Genomic DNA, 24,403 nt, shown 5'->3' with positions numbered 1-24,403 from the left:
TGTTAGGATTCACAAGCAATTCTCCTCAAATTTCAGCCAGCCTGCATCAATTAGACTTTGCACCTTACGCTTCGAGGACATACAATGCTCAATGGAATGTCCCGAAACTCCTCCATGATATGCACATGTTGCGTTCGAGTCGTATCCTCGAAGAAATGGAGGTTGATGAACCTTGGCTGGGGTTATGGCTACCATTGAATTATCAAGTAGAAATGGGAGCAAGTTAGCATAGGACACCAGAATTAGGGTGAATTCTATAGGCTTTTTCGCTGCAAAATTCATTTCTTGGTTGGTGTTTTGGTTCGTGCTAAAGGTGGTGTTTAGCATTGGTTGTGTGGTAGGTGGGTTTTGTGCTTGATTTAGGGATGGTCTTTGTGGATAACTAGGTGGTGGGTAAGGAGAAGGGTTGTTATTGGCTGAGTGATGATGTTGTTGAGCTGGTGGGGGATTTTCCATGTGGGAACAACAGTCATAGCATGGGTTTCTCCTTCATTGTCACCCTTTTCATTTGCCCCAGTTTTCACATTCATCAAAGCAGGATGATAATATTTGCCTCTTTCATACCCACTTTGATCCTTTCGCCGGCGAAGACCAAATCCGCAAAGCTTGAAGGTGTGTAACCCACCATTTTTCATAATAGAACACTAGCAATGTGTCTACTATCATTGTTATCATTTCTTTCTCCATCATTGAGGGAACCACTTGGGCTCCCAGATCTCTCCACCTTTAGGCATATTCTTTGAAAGATCTGTGCCCCCTCTTGCATATGCTTTGTAGTTGCATCCTATCCAAAGCAATATCAGAATTATACTGATACTGCCTAATGAAGGCAACCATTAGGTCCTTCCAAGATTGGACTCGGGAAGGTTCCAAGTTAGTATACCAAGTGACAGCTGCCCCAGTAAGACTTTCTTTAAAGAAATGTATCAGCAGTTTCCCATCTTTTGTGTATGCCCCCATCTTCCGACAATACATCTTTAGATGGTTCTTGGGGCAAGTAGTCCCTTTGTACTTGTCAAAGTCCGGCACCTTGAACTTGGGAGGGGTGATGATATTGGGTACTAGGAACAACTCTTCTAGGCTAGCAAAGGCATATTCTTCTCCTCCTTCAATGGCCCTGAGCCTTTCCTTTAAATGATCCAACTTCTCCCATTTTTGCCATAGCATGAGGGTTTTTACCCGCTGTGGAATACAAGGGGTGTGGTTGTGGATGATACTGAGGGCCCTCCAAAGAGTTTTGCAGGGGTATACCACCAACTACTTGCCCTTCAATGGCATATCCGAGGCAAGGCTCAAAGTCGGCTAGATTGTGGTGGGAAATTTCATGTGTCTCCCCCATGGTTTGACAGACATGTGCATGATCAGTTTGGGGTTGTCAGCTCTCAATGAGTATGGGAATGGAGTTATTGTCATTCTCACTGGGAGTGTATGCCACATTGGGTGGTGTATAGTTGGGAGGCAAGCCATATGGCAGGAGGGCGTGCTCGTTTTGAATTTGCACATAATAGGGGCTGCCCGTACTTCCCAAATCTTTGCCTACCATATCTGAGGTTAGATGATTCATTTGGTTGAGGCTAGATGGGGGCATCGGGTTCACCTTAGCAACAGCGCTGGTAGCGGCAACTGCAACCGCATTGGCTTCCATTATCTTCTTCATGCTCATCATGGCCTCCATCGTTGTGGCTATTTTCTCTTTCATGGCCTCCTATGTCGGCCTTCATCTGCTATTGCACCTCCTCTACTTCACCCATTACTCTAGCTTTAACATGGGTTCGGTAAGGGCATCGTAAATCGTGTTCTTTCCTTTTGATAACAATGATTAAGTTCATTTTTTTTCAAGGAAAGAATGCAATGAGCAATGCAACCAATGAAAAGCATGGATGTATGCGAATGATGCACAGTTGAAGTATTGCAAATTTTTACGCAAGACATAGGGTTGAATCAATTTAGATTTTCAACATGGTCCATGACATCTTTGTTAAGGTGAAACTAGAAGTAACAAGGACATCAACAGTCCTAAATGTGTTTGGCAGTAGATGAAGCAGTGATGTAACCCGATCCATCTTTTGCCCCAAGTTTTGCATGATGGTTACTTCCATACTTCAACTTGAATTGATGAACCTTTTTTGTAAAAGCATGAGCTTGGTTCAACCCCATAACCCAAGGAATGGCAATTTCAATTGCCAATAATTTGACAACATTTCACAGAGATGAATGACTCGAGCATACTTAAGCTATGCATGGCAAATGTAATTATGAAATTGAGATGCCCGAAGAAACATCTTTTCTTAGTTAACCATGCATTAGGTACCATGTTCAATCATTTTGTTTTTAAGTGAAACGGTTTTATGATCCCAACATGGTTGGCTCATGGTACCGAACATATGCAACTAAGAATGCAACGTGAATCTTCATGCTTCCTTTTTTTTGTTTTTGTTTTGCAGAGGAAAATGCAAGGATCATGCATGAGTAAACATGAAAATAAATGGTATGCAAAAAACATGTTAGATGTAGATGCATGGTGATGAAATGACTTATGCAAAACACAATGCATGAAATAATAAGTGACAAATGCTGGAACGATACATCCATTACGATGCCCTGGAGAGATATTTATGCGATGCATGATATGAATGCATTTATGGACACGAGAGCCCGGAAAATCATCTCTTCTTACTTTCGCATTCGGGGGCACAATGCCCCATGTGTGCAGTTAAGAAGGTGATATGGACCTTCAAGCTTCCCGTGACAACAGACGAGACCAACAGGGGGATGTACACAACATGGCAATATCCTCAAATAATCATACAGCAAAGGCGTACATGACATTTAGGTTGAAATTCTGATACTGGGGACAGATGTCGTACAGGATGTCACGACATCACGCTTCAGAACATGCAGATTGTCTTTGACTGTATGAACAGATTAAACAAGTAAATAACACAAGAGAATTGTTAACCCAGTTCGGTGCAACCTCACCTACATCTGGGGGCTACCAAGCCAGGGAGGAAATCCACTAAAATAGTGTTAGTTCAAGGTCTAACAGCCACTGTTTACAACCTTCTCACCTAACCACTACCCGTGCGATCTCTACCTAAGAGCCACTCTTAGATATGAGAAACCCCGCTCACTCCCTCTCACTCACACTCCCGTGTTTACAAATAACTCAAAGACACACCAGAGATCAACTCTGAACAAAAGAGATCAACTCTACACACTAGAGATCAACTCTACACACTCAGGTCCAACACTTGATGTTAGGGTACCATCAAGGTGGCTCACAAAACACTCAAGTCCTAAAACTCACAAAATAACTCTTCAATCCCGGACTTGGTACAGAACTCGTGCAGCCTCCATGTTTTTATAGCAGTGTGTGTATCTGGGCTGCAACATCTTGTGCTGGATGAGATCTATCATTCTTCCTGAAAATCTGCACTTAAAGATCTAAAAGATACAGTTTGATCTTTTAGTTTTTATCTTTAATCTTTAATCCCTGAACGAACTCTTCTAGTTTGAAATTCGAACTTTAATTATCTTTTAATTCGTTCCTAAAGATAGATCATCTTATCTCTTGCTAACTGCACAATAATCTGTTAAGGATTTAACAGATTTATATGTCCAGTATTTTCGGGCCAGATGTCCTGGACATCGTATCCGACATCGTGGATTCTGCAGCTTCAATGCTTTTAGCAACTCCAGTATTTTCGGGCAGGATGTCCTGGACATTGTATCCGACATCGTGGATCCTGCAGCTTCAATGCTTTTAGCAACTCCAGTATTTTCGGGCAGGATGTCCTGGACATTGTATCCGACATCGTGAATCCTGCAGCTTCAATTCTTCATTTGACATTTCATCTTGCCTTGTGCATTGTGCAGCCCGATCTTATTCTTTGACATAACGTTGGACATCATGTGCAGCAACTCCAGCTTTCCTTCATTGTCTAAGTGCTTATGTTTTAACAAAATCTTAGCCAATCTTTTAAAACTCAGTAGAGCTAAGCACTAACAATCTCCCCCTTTGGCAAATTTTGTCTAAAACATACTTAGACACTTCCTGAGCAGGTACGAGCAGTTATGCAAGTGGGATCAGCAACTTCCATTATCAGAGTAATCAAGCACAGCGGAATTGGTAAGTTGCAAATCGTTTCCAGGATGTCAAGACATCTCACGTGACATCAGCTTTCTGCTTCTGCTCCCCCTGTCTTCATGCTTACTGCAGCATCTTCTATCAGCTACTAGTCTTTTCCAGGATGTCAAGACATCTCATGTGACATCCGCTTTCTGCTCCCCCTGTCTTCATGCTCTTACTGCAGCATCTTCTATCAGCTACTAGTAGCTTACATCAGTCATCATCAGCAACAGCAGTCTCCCCCTCAAAGTCATATACATACAACTCCCCCTCAAAATCATGAATCATGCATACATCGTATCCTACTGCCATACATCGTATCAATCATGCATAATAGCAAGCATAATACTATTACTCCCCCTTTTTAGACAGAATTTGACAAAAGTAGAATGCATGAACTTAAGGTGCAAATATTACAGACCCATAGTAAACCATTGTTCAAAGGGACATGCCCCTATAGCTAGTAAAAATAGAAAGGTCTGATGATCATGGGGTGGCTTCAGAATCATCATCTGATTCAGTATCCTCTGCTGCATCTTCCTCTTCCTCAGCAGCTTCTTCTTCTTCCTCGGCTGCTTCTACTTCTTCCTCAGCTGCTTCATCTTCTTGCTCAGCTGCTTCTCCATCATTAATGCCACTTTCTGAGAGCCTATTGATCAGCCGTTCCAGCTCCATCTTCTTCTCTGTGGTGGCTTTGATGGTTGCTTCCAGCACCTTGCATGTGTCCTTGAGTTCAGCAATCAAAGTATCCTTGGACACAGCACCTGAAGCAGCAGCTTTCCCTGATGTCGAGACAATGTCTGGGACATGTGTCCCCTCAAACAATTTGTAATGCAGGGATAGAGGAGATTCTCTCTTCATCACAGAGTCAGTGTAGTTTAAAATATTGGGATGTTGACTCAACATAATGCCACACAATACAGTTGGGAAGGCAATGGGTAATTTAACAGCAAAGGATTCTGAATGCTTAACAGTTTGATCAAAAATGTAGTTTCCAAAATTAAATTTGGACTTGGTTCCAACAGCATACAGAAATTTACCCAAACCTGTGGCAACAGTGGAAGTATGATTGGTGGGTACCCAGTTTGCAGCTCCAATCCTGTGCAGGATTGCATATTTCACACTTAGCTTCCCTGCAGACAGCTTCCCTTTCTTTGGCCAATGCTGGACTTGTTTGGCAGTGATTTCCTTGGCAATTTGATGCTCAGAAACATCAATATCCACAACTCCTTCAGTTGGTCTGCCCAGGTATTTGTTGATCACAGCAGGGGAGAATCTAACACACTTTCCTCTGACAAACACTCTTTGATACTCATCACTTTTTCTGTTTGTTATGTCAGAGGGAATGTTGACAATGAATTCCCTGACTAGGCTTTCATAACCGTCTCCCAACTTGGTGACTGTCTTCAGTAGTCTAGCAGCCTTGATGAAGTCCATGATCTCCTTGCAATCCAAGGCAGCTCTTCCCAGTTCTCTTTCCAAAGCAAGTCTGCGTTGATACACGAATTTCCACCTTTCAGCATTGCCAATGGAGTGGAATGAGATGTTGTCCAATGGTGCATCAGGGACATTTTCAGGCACCTTTTTCCCTGATTTCTTTGCCTTCTTTGATGTCGAGACATCTAGTTCGACATCATCATCAGAATCAGATGAGGAAATTTCTTTCCTCTTCTTGGAAGGAATTGCGACTTTGCTTCGTCTGGATGAGGTAGGAGTGATTGGAGTGCTCTTCTTCTGTGCCATAGTCTTGATTCGTCCAGACCTCTTAATGGGGGTTTTTCCCTTTCGGCTTTGTAGTCTTTCTGCAATGCCAGGTGCCAACTTGTTGGCAATGGGTTCTTCATCAGATTCTACTTCTTCCAGGTCAATGAGGTCACCTGGAGCAGGTTCTGGTGCCCTTGGTGCAGGGGCTTGATCTTCTTCTTCTGTTGATTCCTCTTCACTGGGTGAAGGGAGGGCTTCAGCATTTGGAGCGGAAGATGTTGGAACATCTTTATCAACATCAGGCACAGAAACATTCGGGGTGGAGGATGTTGGAACATCTTCACCAGCATCAGGAACAGAGGCGTCTTTCAAAATGCTACTCACAATACTGCGGATCTTCTTATCCATCTCTGTGTCTACTTCCCTAGGACTTGTTGCAATGCTAGGGTTTTCAGAAATCTTCACTCCCTGTTGTCGTTTGGGAACCAGTTTTTCAGGAACAGGGGCTGAACCAGGAATCATTTGTATGGGCTGGATATTGAATTCAGGTCGTTCCTGGTTAGATGGTGCTTTGGTGGATGATGGAGATGATGATACAGCGTGTGAACCAAGAGCTGAAGTTTCTTTTGGTGAGGTAGCCATGGAAAAGCAGAGCGTTTGGAATGGTTTCGTGAAATTCTGAGAACTATTGGGAAATGCTGGTGAAAACACGAATGCCACGAAAATATAAATTTGAATGAAGAATGTAGAGGGGCGTGTGAAGCAACGGTCAAATCTGTTTTGGCCCAGTAATGAATGTGCTATTAACGTTTGAGCACATTCAAATAGAAGTAATTGCTATAAGTCTTCTAGCAGACAAATGCCCAGCTTGCCCCTCAGTTTTTCAAACTGATTTGCATCCAATGCCTTTGTGAAAATATCTGCTATTTGTTCCTCAGTGTCAACATGCTTCAGTGTGATCACTTTATCATCAACAAGCTCTCTGATATAGTGATGTCTAATGTCAATGTGCTTGGTTCTGCTGTGTTGCACAGGATTTTTAGAAATATTAATAGCACTCAGGTTATCACAGTACAATGTCATGACATCTTGTTCGACATTGTACTCCTTCAGCATCTGCTTCATCCAAACTAGTTGTGAACAGCTGCTTCCTGCTGCAATATACTCTGCTTCTGCAGTAGATAGGGACACACAGTTCTGCTTCTTGCTGAACCATGAAATAAGATTGTTGCCCAGATAGAAGCATCCACCTGAAGTGTTTTTTCTGTCATCTGCACTTCCAGCCCAATCAGCATCACAATACCCAACCAGCATTGAATCTGAACAATGATAGTACATAATCCCATAGTCACTGGTGCCATTTACATATTTCAGAATTCTCTTTACTTGAGTCAAGTGACTTATCTTAGGATTGGCTTGATATCTTGCACAAACACCTACTGCATAGGTGATGTCGGGTCTGCTAGCTGTTAAATATAGTAAGCTCCCAATCATGCTTCTGTACAGACTTTGATCAACACTGGTGCCAGCTTCATCCTTTGACAGCTTCAAGTGAGTAGGTGCAGGTGTTCTTTTATGGCTGGCATTTTCCATCCCAAACTTCTTGACAATGTTCTTTGCATACTTGCTTTGTGAGAGGAATATGGAGTCTTCCATCTGCTTCACTTGGAGTCCCAGAAAATAAGTCAGCTCTCCAACAAGACTCATCTCAAATTCAGATTGCATCTGTTGGACAAAATGTCGAAGCATCTCATTCGACATCCCTCCAAACACAATGTCATCAACATATATTTGTGCTATCATCAAGTTATCAGCATCTTGTTTGACAAAGAGAGTCTTGTCAATTCCTCCCTTCCTATACCCTTGCTGAGTAAGGAACTCTGTTAGCCTTTCATACCAAGCTCTTGGAGCTTGCTTCAATCCATAGAGAGCTTTCTTGAGCCTGTATACATGATCTGGATGAGTTGGATCTACAAATCCCTTTGGCTGCTCCACATAGGCTTCTTCATTCAGGTATCCATTCAGAAACGCGCTCTTCACATCCATCTGGTACAGCTTGAATTTGAGGATGCAAGCTACACCAAGTAACAATCTGATGGATTCAAGTCTAGCAACAGGAGCGAAGGTTTCATCAAAGTCTACACCTTCAATCTGAGTGTAGCCTTGAGCAACAAGTCTGGCCTTGTTTCTGGTTATAACACCTTCTTCATTGGTTTTGTTCTTGAAGATCCACTTGGTGCCAATCACATTAGTTCCCTCGGGTCTCGGAACTAGCTCCCAGACTTCATTCCTTTTGAATTGCTCCAATTCTTCTTGCATAGCATTGATCCAGAACTCATCAGTCAGTGCCTCTTTCACATTCTTGGGCTCAATTTTGGAGACAAAGCATGAGTTGGAGACAATCTCAATCTCCCTTGATCTTGTAGTGACTCCTCTGTTTGGATCTCCTATAATCAGCTCCTTGGGGTGCATCTTCTGGATTCTAATGGAAGGACTCTTGTCAGGTTGATTGATGTTTGGTTCATCTGTAGCAGAATCAGAGTTTTCTGCATTTTCTGCATTTTCTACACTTTTAGTTGTATCTGCTACATTGTCTCCCGATGTTCTGACATCTTCTTCGACATCCTTCTTTCTTGCTGGAGTTAGATCATCAACAACCACATTGATGGATTCCATCACAGTTCTGGTTCTGGAATTGAATACTCTATATGCTCTGCTGTTTGTAGAGTATCCCAGGAATATTCCTGCATCACTCTTGGGATCCATCTTTCTCCTTTGCTCTCTATCAGCCAAAATGTAACATGGACTTCCAAAGATGTGGAAGTGCTTGACAGTTGGCTTCCTCCCTTTCCAGATTTCATACAGTGTGGTTGGAGTCCCTCTTCTAAGTGTGACTCTGTTGTGGATGTAGCATGCTGTGTTCATGGCTTCAGCCCAGAGATTATAGGGAAGTTCTTTGGCATGAAGCATGACCCTAGCAGCCTCTTGCAAAGTCTTGTTTTTCCTTTCAACTATGCCATTTTGCTGTGGTGTAATGGCTGCAGAGAACTCATGAGTGATGCCTTCAGATGTGCAGAATTCAGTGAACCTGCTGTTTTCAAACTCTCTGCCATGGTCACTCCTGATTCTGTTGATGACACAGTCTTTTTCTCTTTGAAGTCTTAGACTCAACTCTTTGAATACTTCAAAGGTTTCTGATTTCTCTCTGATAAAGTTGACCCAGGTAAATCTGGAGAAATCATCCACAACAACATAGGCATACCTCTTTCCTCCAAGGCTTTCAACTTGCATCGGCCCCATCAAGTCCATGTGAAGTAGTTCCAGCACCCTGGAAGTGGTCTGATGTTGAAGCTTCTGGTGGGACATCTTGACTTGCTTTCCAGTCTGACATTCACCACAAATTCTGCCTTCTTCTATTTTCAGATTGGGAATGCCTCTAACAACACCTTTGTCAATGATTTTCTTCATGCCTCTTAAGTGCAGATGTCCAAATCTTTGATGCCATATTCTGACTTCATCTTCTTTGGAGGATAGACATGTGGAGGAGTAACTGGTTTCTTGAGGTGTCCATAGGTAACAGTTGTCCTTTGATCTGCTGCCTTTCATTAGAACTTCACTCTTCTCATTTGTCACCAAGCATTCTGACTTTGTGAAGTTTACATTGAATCCTTCATCACACAGCTGACTGATGCTGATCAAGTTTGCAGTCAGTCCCTTCACCAGCAGTACTTTGTCCAGACTAGGAAGTCCATCATGAGCTAGCTTTCCCATTCCAGTGATCTTTCCTTTAGAGCCATCTCCAAATGTCACATAGCTAGTGGAGCAAGGTTCAATGTTCACCAGGAATTCTTTAACTCCTGTCATGTGTCTGGAACAGCCGCTATCTAGGTACCAATCTTCCTTAGCTGATGCTCTAAGTGAAGTATGAACAACAAGACTAACAGTCTTGTGTTTTGGAACCCACATCATCTTCCTTCTGCTGCTGCTACCTTGAGTTCCATGATGTGGATGGCCATGTAAATGATAGCAAAAGGGCTTTATGTGACCATACTTGCCACAGTAGTGACACCTCCACTTCTTTCTTTTGCTCCTTTTCTGCTGCGTTCCATGATGTCGAGACCGATGTTGTGACATCGTGGCTCCAGTGCTGTTTTTGGCAGGAACAAATTCTGTCATGGTTGTTCTGCCAGCAGACTTAGGATTAAATCCAAGTCCTCTCTGGTTTCCAACATTCTTTCCAAGCTGTAGCACCTCATCAAGCGTATCTGAGCCTTTATTCAGCATCTTTATTGATTTTGTCATGTTTTCCAGTTTAGAGTTCAGAAAACCAACTTCTCCTTTAAGCTCAGAGATCTCCTCTTCATGTGCCTCCTTTTCAGCCTCCAGATTTGCAATGACCTTCTTCAGTTGTGCTTCTTGCTGAAGAATCTTCTCACTTTTGATGCATAGTTCTCTATAGGATGTAGCAAGCTCATCAAAAGTGATTTCACTGTCTGTATCACTTGAATCTTCAGCAGATTCAAATCTCCCAGTGAGTGCATTCACATCTCTGTCAGAATCACTTTCTTGTTCACTCTCTGTATCAGATCGACATACAGAAAGTCCTTTCCTCTGCTTCTTGAGATGAGTGGGACATTCAGCTATGATGTGTCCATAGCCTTCACACCCATGGCATTGAATTCCTTTGTTGTGACTGGGCTTTACATCTGACCTTTTCTGGTATTTACTGCCTTTCCTGATGTCGAAAGGGATGTTCTGGACATGTGGTTTCTGCCTCCTGTCCATTCTGTTCATCACTTTGTTGAACTGCTTTCCAAGGAGCACAACTGCGTTAGTCAGACCTTCATCAGTATCCAGGTCATACTCACCTTCTTCTCCTTCATCATTGGACACGAAAGCCAGATTCTTGCTCTTCTTTTCAGCCCTATCCGAGAGTCCTAGCTCAAAGGTTTGAAGGGAACCAATGAGTTCATCTACTCTCATGTTGCAAATGTCTTGGGCCTCCTCTATTGCAGTGACTTTCATGTCAAATCTCTTAGGCAAGGATCTGAGGATCTTTCTCACCAGCTTTTCATCTGTCATCCTCTCTCCCAAGGCAGTGCAGGCATTGGCAATTTCAAGAATGTTCATGTGGAAGTCATGAATACACTCTTCCTCCTTCATCTTCAGATTTTCGAATTTTGTAGCCAATAGTTGCAATCTGGACATCTTCACCTTGGAGGTTCCTTCATGAGTGGTTTTCAGGATCTCCCATGCATCCTTGGCCACTGTGCATGTGTTGATCAGTCTGAAGATATTCTTGTCAACTCCATTGAATAGAGCATTCAAGGCTTTGGAGTTTCCAAGTGCCAATTCGTCCTCTTCTTTTGTCCAGTCTTCTTCTGGCTTCAATTCATCAGTGGGCTTTCCTTCTGTGTCCAGCATCTTGGGATGATCCCAGCCTTTGATGACAGCTTTCCAGGTTCTGCTATCCAGTGATTTGAGGAAGGCCACCATCCTTGCTTTCCAGTATTCATAGTTGGTTCCATCCAGAATGGGTGGTCTGTTCACTGGTCCTCCTTCTTTCTCCATGTTCATCAGAATTTATCTCCCTAGATCTCACTCAGTGATTTCGAGTGCCTGCTCTGATACCAATTGAAATTCTGATACTGGGGACAGATGTCGTACAGGATGTCACGACATCACGCTTCAGAACATGCAGATTGTCTTTGACTGTATGAACAGATTAAACAAGTAAATAACACAAGAGAATTGTTAACCCAGTTCGGTGCAACCTCACCTACATCTGGGGGCTACCAAGCCAGGGAGGAAATCCACTAAAATAGTGTTAGTTCAAGGTCTAACAGCCACTGTTTACAACCTTCTCACCTAACCACTACCCGTGCGATCTCTACCTAAGAGCCACTCTTAGATATGAGAAACCCCGCTCACTCCCTCTCACTCACACTCCCGTGTTTACAAATAACTCAAAGACACACCAGAGATCAACTCTGAACAAAAGAGATCAACTCTACACACTAGAGATCAACTCTACACACTCAGGTCCAACACTTGATGTTAGGGTACCATCAAGGTGGCTCACAAAACACTCAAGTCCTAAAACTCACAAAATAACTCTTCAATCCCGGACTTGGTATAGAACTCGTGCAGCCTCCATGTTTTTATAGCAGTGTGTGTATCTGGGCTGCAACATCTTGTGCTGGATGAGATTTATCATTCTTCCTGAAAATCTGCACTTAAAGATCTAAAAGATACAGTTTGATCTTTTAGTTTTTATCTTTAATCTTTAATCCCTGAACGAACTCTTCTAGTTTGAAATTCGAACTTTAATTATCTTTTAATTCGTTCCTAAAGATAGATCATCTTATCTCTTGCTAACTGCACAATAATCTGTTAAGGATTTAACAGATTTATATGTCCAGTATTTTCGGGCCAGATGTCCTGGACATCGTATCCGACATCGTGGATTCTGCAGCTTCAATGCTTTTAGCAACTCCAGTATTTTCGGGCAGGATGTCCTGGACATTGTATCCGACATCGTGGATCCTGCAGCTTCAATGCTTTTAGCAACTCCAGTATTTTCGGGCAGGATGTCCTGGACATTGTATCCGACATCGTGAATCCTGCAGCTTCAATTCTTCATTTGACATTTCATCTTGCCTTGTGCATTGTGCAGCCCGATCTTATTCTTTGACATAACGTTGGACATCATGTGCAGCAACTCCAGCTTTCCTTCATTGTCTAAGTGCTTATGTTTTAACAAAATCTTAGCCAATCTTTTAAAACTCAGTAGAGCTAAGCACTAACATAGGTTATATGCATGGCAGTGTTTAAAAGGCACGTAGCGTGTTCGCTTCGTGCCCCTATTTTAGGGACCTACACAGGAGGAACTAAAAGGCTTTTAGTGATAATTTCCAAGGTGGTCATATCTCTCTTGATGGTTTCTAGAGGTATCATCCCCTTCGAAAAACATATTGAGGCAGTAGGGACTACCAGCAACAATATGTTATCAAAGAGAAAAACTCTAGATGAGGGTTCACTGTTATCAAGCAAGTCGGAGACCCAACATGACCACAGATTCACCTCCACTCATGTTCCCATGGTCCATCGTTTTTAGTGATTTTTGTGGACAAAGCTTGATTTGTGAGTTGATTTTAGCCTTAGTTTCACTTTGGTTATTAGTCAATTGATCCAAGGAAACTTCCAAAGAAAAACATCCGATTGATTTTTTTGATTATTTTATTCAAAGATATTTTGATTATTTTATTATTATTTTGCCCTTTTTTTTGGTTTTAAACGTAGTTACGGTGTGAATGATCGGTTGGATTTTATTTTAACGGAGATTAAATGATATTACAATTCAAATGATCGGTGGAAATTCATTTTATTACTTATTAGGTGAGAAAACGACTTAAATAAATGGTTAAAGCACGTCAAAAGGGGGTACGAAAAATAAACGAAATAAAATAAAAGCACACAAAACAAGTGGGGACCACTAAGGGTACATAGAACGAATTGAAAGATCGGGTTTCGAGAACTTACCGGTTGAAGATCGAAGAACGATGAAGAACAAACGAAGAACGATGAAGAACGGTGAAGAATCTTCACGAAATTGCTCAAGGAAACGTCTTGGAAGCGTTACGGAAGCGCCTCTGCTTGGATTTTTTTCCACGGAAACAATTTTCCTCACTAATTTCGAGAGAATCCTAAATACCAGAAGGGCTGAACAAAATTACTCTGCCCTCTTTCCCTTATTTATAGGGAAAAAGAGGGAGGTGGTTGCCGCCCAGCTCGCCCAGGTGAGCTGGGTTGCTTCCACGAGAAGGCAACGCCTTCTGTTGGAACCCCTGGAAGGCACAAGTGGGCCTGGCTGCTATTTGCACACCCTTTTTTTTTACTAAATACACCCCCCTTTTGCCTTTTTTTGCTGATTCCTTTTTCGAAACGTTATAGAACTTTACGGATTACATAGCGACACTTTTCTTTCCCGAATGTCGCGAAACTTTATGGATTACGCAACAATGCCCTTTTTGACTTCCAGAATGTTGTGAAACTTCACGGATTGCCTAACGATGGGTGTCAAGTACCCCGAGGTGGTCAAGCAAAGGTTTCATGCCACCAAACAATGGTCCCCGGGCGAAATTAGGGTATGACAGAAATATATTTCTCTAATCAATCTTGCTCTTGTGTTCTATGTTGTACCCTAAATTACTAAACCTTTGATCCCTCGTCAGGCTGAATATCCAAGCTTCGTCCGTAGATCCCTCATGTAAGACTACACCCGATTTAGACAACCCTCTTAGGTTTTGACTAACTTAAACTAAGTTTCGTCTGCAGATCCCTCATGTAAGACTAGACTTAGCTCAAGTAGCTTATGAAAGTTTAGCCTAATTTAGCCTAAGCTTTGTCCGCAAATCCATCATGTAAGACTAGGCCTAAACTAAACAGCATTATTGTAACAACATAATTAAAACCAAAGCTTAACCCGCAGATCCCTCATGTAAGATTAAGTTTCGATCCTGCTTCAATCAAGTTCTAAGGCAACAATACGTTTCCTAATGCTAAAGTCACCTAATTGTGCACACAAGTGGGTGATCAGACAAAAAGCATACAAACATTAAGCATTTAAGGAAGCATTGAACATAGAAAACACAATCAACTAGATATTAGGTATTGACATCAGTTGTTCATTAGAAATCCCCAATTAGGGTGTTTAGCCAGCATTACAAAGAAACCCAAACAATAAATGAGATTAAAAGCAGAGAATGATAGTTTCTTACACAAGAAGGGGGATTCCTCCTCCTCTTCTCAGCATCTTACACTCACTCTCTACTCAATAATCTCTCTCAAATGACAAAACCTAGGCTTCAATGCACAAGCTGCTCCTCTTTTCTGCTTCTAGGGCTCTTTTCCCTAAATAGGCACTATGGCTGCTGTGGAATTATGTGCCCTGGCCATTCTGTAAAGGGTGCAAGAGTTGTCATAAAAGGTGTACCATAATTCTGCACAAGACAGGCTTTAAATAGGCTCTGAAATCGCGATGCTACACTTAGCACTACCCTCGCGCTTAACGCGTGTAAGTGAAATTGGGCTTTGCGCTAGTCTCAAGCTTAGCATGGCTGAAGGCACCTACTGCGCTTAGCGCACTGATCTCGTGCTTAACGTGCAGCTTTGATGCTGATGCTCTACCAGATTCTCCTTTATGCTAAGTGCATTGTAGCTGTGTTTAGCGGTGGATATGCGCTTAGCCCAATTGCTGAGCTTAGCCCAACTGCTACCTTTTGCAATTCAAAACTTAGCCTCTTTTTCACCTGAAAATGTACAGATTTCATCCTTAAATCCAATGGAAATGTTCTAGAGACAATGTTAACCATAAAACAAGATTTATTTACAAAATTTACTCCAAAATGACCATAAATTGGGGAACTATACAAGCTTTGGAAAATGATTTCTATACAAAAGTTAGTCATATAAAGTGACTAACATGTACAAAACACACGACTTATCAATTATTCTAAAATAATTTTAACACATCATGCCCCAAAGGGATTCATTCATCAAGCACATCGACCATATAAACTAAATATCATGGAATGTTTAAATCAATCACTTCTCACAAGCATGCAGCTTTTCAAAGATAGGAGCATACGCATTAGAGTCACAGCTAAAATAAGCTAGTAAGCATGACATAAATCAAGGAAGGATCATCAACCAAAACCTCACAGTCATTGTTTCACTCAAACTCAAGTGTTTAGGCTTATTCCATAATAAACAACCAACACAAGTTCCAACCTTTGCATTTCATCTCATATTATACCGCAATGAACACAAAAAAATGAATCTGAAGGACTTTCTAGGGTTGTAATGGGGTTGGGCTGCCAACAATTCATGGTTAATGCATTCTTTCACAATCAATCTAACAACCAACTAACATTTTCAGACACAATTCCAATCATATGCGCATTCTCTTCTAATGACGGCAAACTTGATCAAAACAATCATCCAATCATCCCAATCCATTCAATTCACACATTTGCTCAATCAAATCACTTTCCAAACACTCATTCCATACCAAACAAACCATTGCATATAATGTTCAATCAATTCATTGTTCAATCAAGCTTTTTGTACAAGCAAACAAACAACTATGCTACTGAAATTAAAATGTTGAAATATAAAAGCTGAAATTTAAATGACATAAAGCATAAAATAACTGAAATTAAACTTAAATGTTCATAATGCAAAAATTTTAAACGTCCTGCTCCTCCTGTGGCTGGTCTTCATTAAGATCCAGTGTCGATGGCTGAATCTCCTCAGGAACAGGTACAGATGGTGGAGATGGTTGTGGGGTCTGAGCTGGAGTGGTCTTAACCTCTGTTGCTGTTGGTGGCTCCTCAGTCACAAGATCCTGGGCTGTAGAGGCCCCACCCCCTCTAGAGAAAGAAGGCTGGTCTCTTGGCCAGGCCACCTATGCGTCAAACAACTCCATGCTCATGATAGAGGGAAAGCCCAAGCCCCGAAGGCTCTGCATGATGATGGATTGACCTCTATGGATGCTCTGGAGCATAGAGTGAAGCATCTGATGAGTGAAAACAAAATTTGTTGGACCTACAGAGAGAGGAGCTGGAAGTGGTATTTGTGTGGGTGCAGGAGGAATCACTGGGGTCTCTGTGGAGGAAGAAGGAGGAAGTGTAGAAGAAGAAGGACCTCCTGTCTCTGGTGCTGAAGTGGAGGGGCCTCAGATCTCTTCCCTCTGGCCTTCCTGGGTCCTCTGAAAGTTACTGTTGGATCATCAAGATTCGAATAGTTCTTTTTAATGTAAGAAAAATTAATGGCAGGACTCAGGCTCTCCAAGGATCTAGAGTCAAACTGAACTCCCCTAGCCTTACATAAAGCTGTAATCAAGGCCGGGAATCAAAGTCTAGATGTGTCATGCTGAGCAGTGAGGGAGATTTGGTGGGAGATGAGGTACCCCACATTTATGTCCATCTTCATAATAATGCCATAGATGAGTTTGGCCCTATCAAGAGTGACATCAGAAGTGTGGGAGGTAGGAATCAGGTTAGAAAAGGAAAGAACACTCCATGTCTAAGCTAGGGTGGTCATGTTCTTCCTCAAAATCTTCAGCCCATCAGCATTAAGCTCGAATCCCCTCCCTGGGATACAGAGCTTAGTAGCCAACTCTTGAGGATCAAGCCTCAGGAGTGCAAATCTAGAATAAGCACAGTGTGATTCCCCCTTTTCCACAATAACAGGTGTCTTTAAGAAAGTATTAAGCGTATCCTCATCAAATTTAATCAGGTGACCTCTCACATTCACCTGCCTAGGTGATTTGTCCTCGGGGTCATAGAGGTTAGCGTAGAATTCCTTCACAATGGCAACATCGATGTTCCGTCACCAAAATCAGTTAACTCCTCATCCCAGTGGTGTCTTTCGAGTTCCTCCTTGAACTCAGCAAACTCTGTATGGTAGATCACCACGTTCCTCTCAGCCAAAAGCTTTCTGGGCACAATAACATCAGTGTATCTTTCCCAAGCCTCTTGGGAAGTGAATCTTGATCTATCGAATCTAGCTTGGGTGGGTGTAGATGGTGCCTTTCTTTTCCTAGAAGCCATCTGCAAAATGTAAGACAAAACACACAAGATTAGCATAGGGTTATTCCCAAGAAAATAGAAAAATTAAACTGAAATTAGAGCTGGGCGCTTAGCGCGACTTATGAAATTAACACAAGCGCTAAGCGCAGCAAGCTGACGCTTAGCTCGAAGACACAGAAAACATTTTTTTTCTGTAGAATAGGCTTAGCGCACAAGTGCTCTTAGCCTAAGTCTACAATTTTAGAAACAGTAGAGGACTGGGGCTTAGCGCCGCATGTTGGCGCTTAGCTCAGCCTCAACAGAAAGATACTGAGGCTTAGCGCACAGGGTCGCTTAGCCGTATTACAAAGGTAAAGAAATAGAACCTAAGTGGTGCTTAGCGCAGCAAGCTGGGCTTAACGCCTGGACTACACTAGGTATCTCAGTATACCATTGATGCTTAGCGCACAGACGCGCTTAGCATCTGCATCATTTTGGTTCAACAGCCAAGATGAACACGCTTAGCGCGATCATCAAAAATCTGAAAAAAAAAAAAAGAAGGATAATGATATCTTATTGGTACAAATTTATATTGATGATATAATTTTTGGATCTACTAATGAATCTATGTGCAAGGAGTTTTCTATTGATATGCAAAGTGAGTTTGAGATGTCCATGATGGGTGAGTTAAATTACTTTCTTGGACTACAAATCAAACAAACAAATGATGGGATCTTTGTCAACCAAGAAAAATACTGCAAGGAACTCATTAAGAGATTTGGAATAGAAAACTCAAAACACTTGGCTACTTCTATGAGCACCAATTGTTATCTTGACAAAGATGAATCCGGTCAGCTTGTTGATCCAAAGCATACAGAGGTATGATTGGATCTCTACTCTACTTATCTGCAGGTAGGGCAGATATTATGTTTAGCGTATGCATGTGTGCAAGATTTCAATCTAATCCAAAGTTTTCACATCTAATGGCAATAAAAAGAATCATAAGATATCTATTAGGAACAGTTAACTTAGGATTATGGTACCCTAAGAATTCTTTATGCAATTTAGTAGGATACTCAGATTCGAATTTTGCTGGAACAAAAACAGATAGGAAATGCACTAGTGGCACATGTCAATTCATAAGGTCTGCTCTTGTTTTTTGGAATAGCAAGAAGCAAAATAATGTAGCATTATCCACAGCAGAAGCAGAATATATTTCTGCTGGAAGTTGTTGTGCACAGATTCTGTGGATGAAACAACAACTATCTGATTATGGAATTGTATTAGATCACATTCCTATAAAATGTGATAACACAAGTGCCATAAACATACCTAAAAATTCAGTCCTTCACTCTAGAACCAAGCATATAGAAATTAGGCATCATTTTATTAGAGATCATGTTCAAAAAGGTGACTGTGTTTTAGAATTTGTAGATACAAAAAATCAACTTGCAGACATCTTCACAAAACCACTAACCAAAGATTCTTTCTACAACATTAGAAGAGAATTAGGACTGTTAGATGCTGATGACTTAACCAAATGATTTATATTTTTATGACATTTGAATACTTAGTATTTCTTTTAATATTTGATTAGTATAACTGAACATGATTATATTTACTTACTCTTAATTGTTATAAGTATTAAACTCAATTATTTTGATGATATATGTCTAGTGTTATGTGCTTACACTTGGTATTATGCTTTATAGTTATTTATGCATGTTTTACATTTCTTACGCACTTTGGCTTTTTGTTGATGCCAAAGGGGGAGAGAAAATAGGGATTAAATCAAGAGCTCATATAAGTGAAGCTTAAACTCAAAAACAAAGGGGGAGAATATAGTGATCGACTAGAAAAAAAGAATGTGTATGTGTTTCTTGATTTCAGGGTTGTGATGTGAACCTGAGTAGGAGCGGATCGCTTGATACAGGCTGTAGAGTTTTTGGTTGATGCCACTTCCAGTGAAGGAAGATAAGTCAGGGTAGACACCACTTTCGGTGAAGAAAGATAAGTCAGGATAGACGCCACAAGGATTACCTTGAATAGTCTGATAATTGGTTCAACAAGGAACCCAGAGAGAAACTCTCACCCAATTTTAGCAAATGCCAAAAGTTTCTTTATTCAAAACAAAAACCAATACTTATAGTGTATCTGAACAAAAAAATAAAAATAGACATGGGCCTTCTAAATAGTTTGGGCCAAAATTACAATAAATAAAAATTATAACTAAAAAACATATTTAACTTGGGCCTTCAAATTAATCTGGGCCTTCAGCGACAATTAATAGTCTTGATAGTGTCTCTGCCTCTGGGCCTTCATCCTTCTCCACTTGGGCCTTCATCCTTCTCCACTCGGGGACTTTATCCTTCTCCACTTGGGCCTTCGCCCTTCTCCACTTGGGCCTTTAGCCTGTATTTGGCCAATTTCAGGATTCTCATCATTCCCTCCTTCTTGGAAAACATTTGCCCTCAAATGTCCAGGATCATCACCAGGTTCAAGTACCACTTCCTTCCTTTTCTTGTTGGCTTGCTTAGTATAACTTTCATTCTTCTTTGCAATTTGAACCTTCACTTGGTCATACAATCTTTTCACATATTCAACTTTGACCTGTGTATCCTTATGCTGAGTCTCTTGGGGCTTGCTGTTGTAAGTTGGCTTGTTAGGCAATGAATCTTCTAGAAGGAGATCAACTTGATGTTCTATGCTTCTTGAAGGTGGCAGTCCATGAGGAATCTCCTTGGGAAAGACATCTTTAAATTCCTGCAATAAGGGTTGAACACTAGGAGAAATATAAATAGTTAACTGATTAGAATTATCACTCTCTCTCTCTTGTGTATCACTCCATCTCTCAAGTGTATCACTCTTCCTTTTTCTATTCCTTTGTGATGCCTCACTATTGTCTCTCTCTTGTTCTCTCTTTTCTCTCCTTCTGGTTTGGTTATCACACACTTCTCTAAGGGATATAGGTTTATGAATAGTTTTCTAGTCATGGTGCTGGAAAGAAATCTTGTTGGTGAAGCCATCATGCACTGCTTTGGTGTCCTCTTCAATGTTGGCCCTCACTAGTGCCATCTCCATCTCCTTGTCCTCAATAGTCAAACTTCCTTGGGATAACCTCTGGAGTTTCTGTCGCATAGTTCTACTGTAGCTAGTTGGAACATATCTCTTTCGCATAACCCTTCTCATCTCAGTCCATGTATCTATCTCCCGCCCTTCTTCTCTCTTCATCTCTCTTTGATTTTTCTTCCACCAAACAAGGCCATAGTCTGAGAATGTAGTTGCTGCTATCTTCACCTTCTGCTCTTCAGGATAATCATTGTATGAGAATGCATGCTGAATCTTCATCTCCCAGTCAACATAGGCGTCTGGGTCACTCCTGCCTTTAAAAGAGGATACATTGAGTTTTACTCCATCAATTCTGTCTTGCCCCTCTATTCGGTTCGATCCATCATTGACCCTTCTATTGCCACCATAAGGTCTCCCAGCATTTGGATTCATTTGGTGCTCTAGTCGTTCTATTCGCCTGTAGAGCACTTCATTATTACGGTTCAACAAACGTTGCATTTGTGTAGTCATTGCATCCAGTAACAAGCGCTGAAATCCGTCGAGTTGATGATATACACCACGATTGTCACCAGCTCCTGCCATGATTAAGGAACAAAGAATTTTGCAGTAATTTAAAAAAAATTCCGAACCTCACCACACTCTACTCACGTGTTTCTCTCTTTGATGGTAGTTCACTCGTGTTTGATGTTCTCAATATAGGCTTTGGTGTGATGTTTTCACTCTTGCCTTTTACCACTCGTGTTTCCTCTTAAGTTCCTGAGTAGGAGCGGATCGTTTGATACAGGCTACGGAGATTTGGATGACGCCACTTCCAGTGAAGGAAGATAAGTCAGGATAGACATGGGCCTTCTAAATAGTTTGGGCCAAAATTACAATAAATAAAAATTATAACTAAAAAACATATTTAACTTGGGCCTTCAAATTAATCTGGGCCTTCAGCGACAATTAATAGTCTTGATAGTGTCTCTGCCTCAGGGCCTTCATCCTTCTCCACTTGGGCCTTCATCCCTCTCCACTCGGGGGCTTTATCCTTCTCCACTTGGGCCTTCGCCCTTCTCCACTTGGGCCTTCGCCCTTCTCCACTTGGGCCTTTAGCCTGTATTTTGCCAATTTCAGGATTCTCATTAGGTTGTCATCATCAAAAAAGGGGAGATTGTAGAAGAAAGCTTCATGATGATGAATCAAGTTGATTCAAGTAGTTTTGATGATGACAAAAAGCCCAAGAGAATGATTTCAAGATTGAGTCAACAAGTTCAAGATCAAGATTAATTTCAAGTTTCATAAGAAGAAATCAAGAAGATTCAAGATTCAAGAGAAGTTAGATTTCAAGATTCAAGAGAAGATGAATTCAAGATTCAAGAGAAGAAATCAAGAAGACTTCACAAGGGAAGTATTGAAAAGATTTTTCAAAAAACAAACATAGCACAATTTTGATTTTCAAAAGAGTTTTTCTCAAAATTTTCTAAGTTACCAGAGTTTTTACTCTCTGGTAATCGATTACCATTTTCCTATAATCGATTACCAGTAGCAAAGTTTGATTTCAAAAGCTTTTAACTGAATTTGCAATGTTCCAATTTATTTTTAAATGGTGTAATCGATTACAATATATTGGTAATCGATTACCAGTGTATCTGAACGTTGAAATTCAAATTCAATTGTGAAGAGTCACATCTTTTCATAAAATGCTTTGTGTAATTGATTACATAGTTTTAGTAATCGATTACCAGTGACAAGTTTTGAATAAAAATCAAGAGATGTAACTCTTCCAATGGTTTTCAGGTTTTTCTCAAGGTTATAACTCTTCCAATGGTTTTCTTGACCAGACATGAAGAGTCTATAAAAGCAAGACCTTGACTTGCATTTGAAGAATGCTTATAATACTTTTGAACATCTTTTTGAACTTCTTCTTCTTCTTCTTCCTTTTCCAAAAGCTTTCTAAGTTTTCTGGTTTCCAAACCTTGTTCTTTCACAATAAACAAAAGTGTGCTATATCTTTTCATTCTCTTCTCCCTTTGCCAAAAAGAATTCGACAAGGACTAACCGCCTGAATTCTTTTTGTGTCTATCTTTTCCCTTTTCCGAAAGAACGAAGGACTAACCGCCTGAATTCTTTTGTGTCTCTCTTCTCCCTTTTCCAAAAAGAATTTGACATGGACTAACCACCTGAATTCTTTTTGTGTCTCTCTTCTCCATTTTCCAAAAGAACAAAGGACTAACCGCCAGAATTCTTTTGTGTCTCCCATCTCCCTTTTCAAAGAATTAAAAATGGCAGTCTGAGAATTCTTTTGATTCTTCCCTTTCCCTTAAACAAAAGATTTCATAGGACTAACCGCCTGAGATATCTTTTATTTCCCATTCACAAAGATTAAAAGGACTAATCACCTGAGAACTTTGTCTTAACACATTGGAGGGTACATCCATTGTGGTACAAGTAGAGGGTACATCTACTTGGGTTGTTGTAACTGAGAACAAGAGAGGGTACATCTCTTATGAATCAGTTCAAGTGGAAGGTACATCCACTTGGTTGTTCAAAGAGAACAAGAGAGGGTACATCCCTTGTGTATCTTTGCTTGTAAAGGTTTTTACAAGGTTGAAAAGAAATCTCAAGGACCGCAAGTTGCTTGGGGATTGGATGTAGGCATGGGTTGTTGCCGAACCAGTATAAATTCTTGTGTTTTTCTTCTTCTTCCCTACACTCTTTAATTTCCGCTGTGCACTTTAATTATCGCTTTTAATTTTGGTTAAGTTTCTATTTCTATTCTTTACTTTCTAAACATTATAGTAAAAGCCTAATTGAATCTAGTAGCATTAAGAAGGATAGATTTTTAATTAGTAATGGTTCATTAATAATTAATTCAACCCCCCCTTCTTAATTATTCCGAGGCCACTTGATCCAACACTTTAACGTCATTAGCTTGGCACATCATCCTGTTATCCAGGATCCATTAATGTTCCCACTTCATGGACCTTCTTCTTAGGTCTTCTTTCCTCCATCACATGAACTTTAAAATAGACATTCTGGTCAGATGGCTCTTTATCTTCATGAAATAGATCAAAACTGATTTTCTGATCTTCTATGCCCATTTGCAACATCTTCATTCCCATATCTACTACACAGCTTGCAGTAGACATGAATGGGCGGCCAAGAATGAAAGGAATATCTGCATCCTCTTCTATGTCTATCACAACAAAATCAGCTGGGAATATAAGGTGTTTCACCTTCACCAAAACATCTTCAATCACTCCATATGGTCTTGCAATGGAGCGATCAACTAACTGGAGGGTCATGCGTGTAGGTATTATCTCTATCTCTCCAAGTCATCGGCACATGGAAAGAGACATTAAGTTGATACTAGCTCCCAAGTCTATGAGAGCTTTTCCTACAACAACCTCACCAATGGAACACGGTATCGTGACAACTCTAGGATCTTTGTGCTTAGGTGGAAGAATGCATTGAATCACAGCACTACAATTTCCTTCCACCACAATTCTGACACTTTGGATGTACCGATTCTTCTTTGTCAGCATATCTTTTAAAATTTTGGCATAGAGTGGCATCTGTTGAAGTGCTTCTCCAAAGGGTAAAGTAATTTCCAGTTTCTTGAAGATATCAAGAAATCTAACCAAATGTATTTCTTTCTCTTTCCGGGAAGGTACCAAAGGATAAGGTACTTCCTTGCCTTCATTTGGAGTTGTATCCTTCTTCTTCTCGGTGTTTGCCTCACTCTTGCCTTTCCTTATCTCATCATCAATAACTTTCTCTTTTTGTTTTTCATTTTTCAACTTTTTTTCTTTTTCTTCTTCTTTTATTCTTTCTTTTTCTTTTTCTTTTATTGGTGTCCATTCTTCCTTATCATCTTCAGTCTCCTCATTAATTTCTTCAAGTTCTACAGAATCAAAAACAGGTTCAAGTGCTGGCTTAGGTGCCA

This window comes from Glycine soja, chromosome 15 (genome assembly GCF_004193775.1).
Source record: "Glycine soja cultivar W05 chromosome 15, ASM419377v2, whole genome shotgun sequence".
Classification (NCBI taxonomy): domain Eukaryota; kingdom Viridiplantae; phylum Streptophyta; class Magnoliopsida; order Fabales; family Fabaceae; genus Glycine; species Glycine soja.
This window is presented reverse-complemented; position numbering follows the sequence as displayed.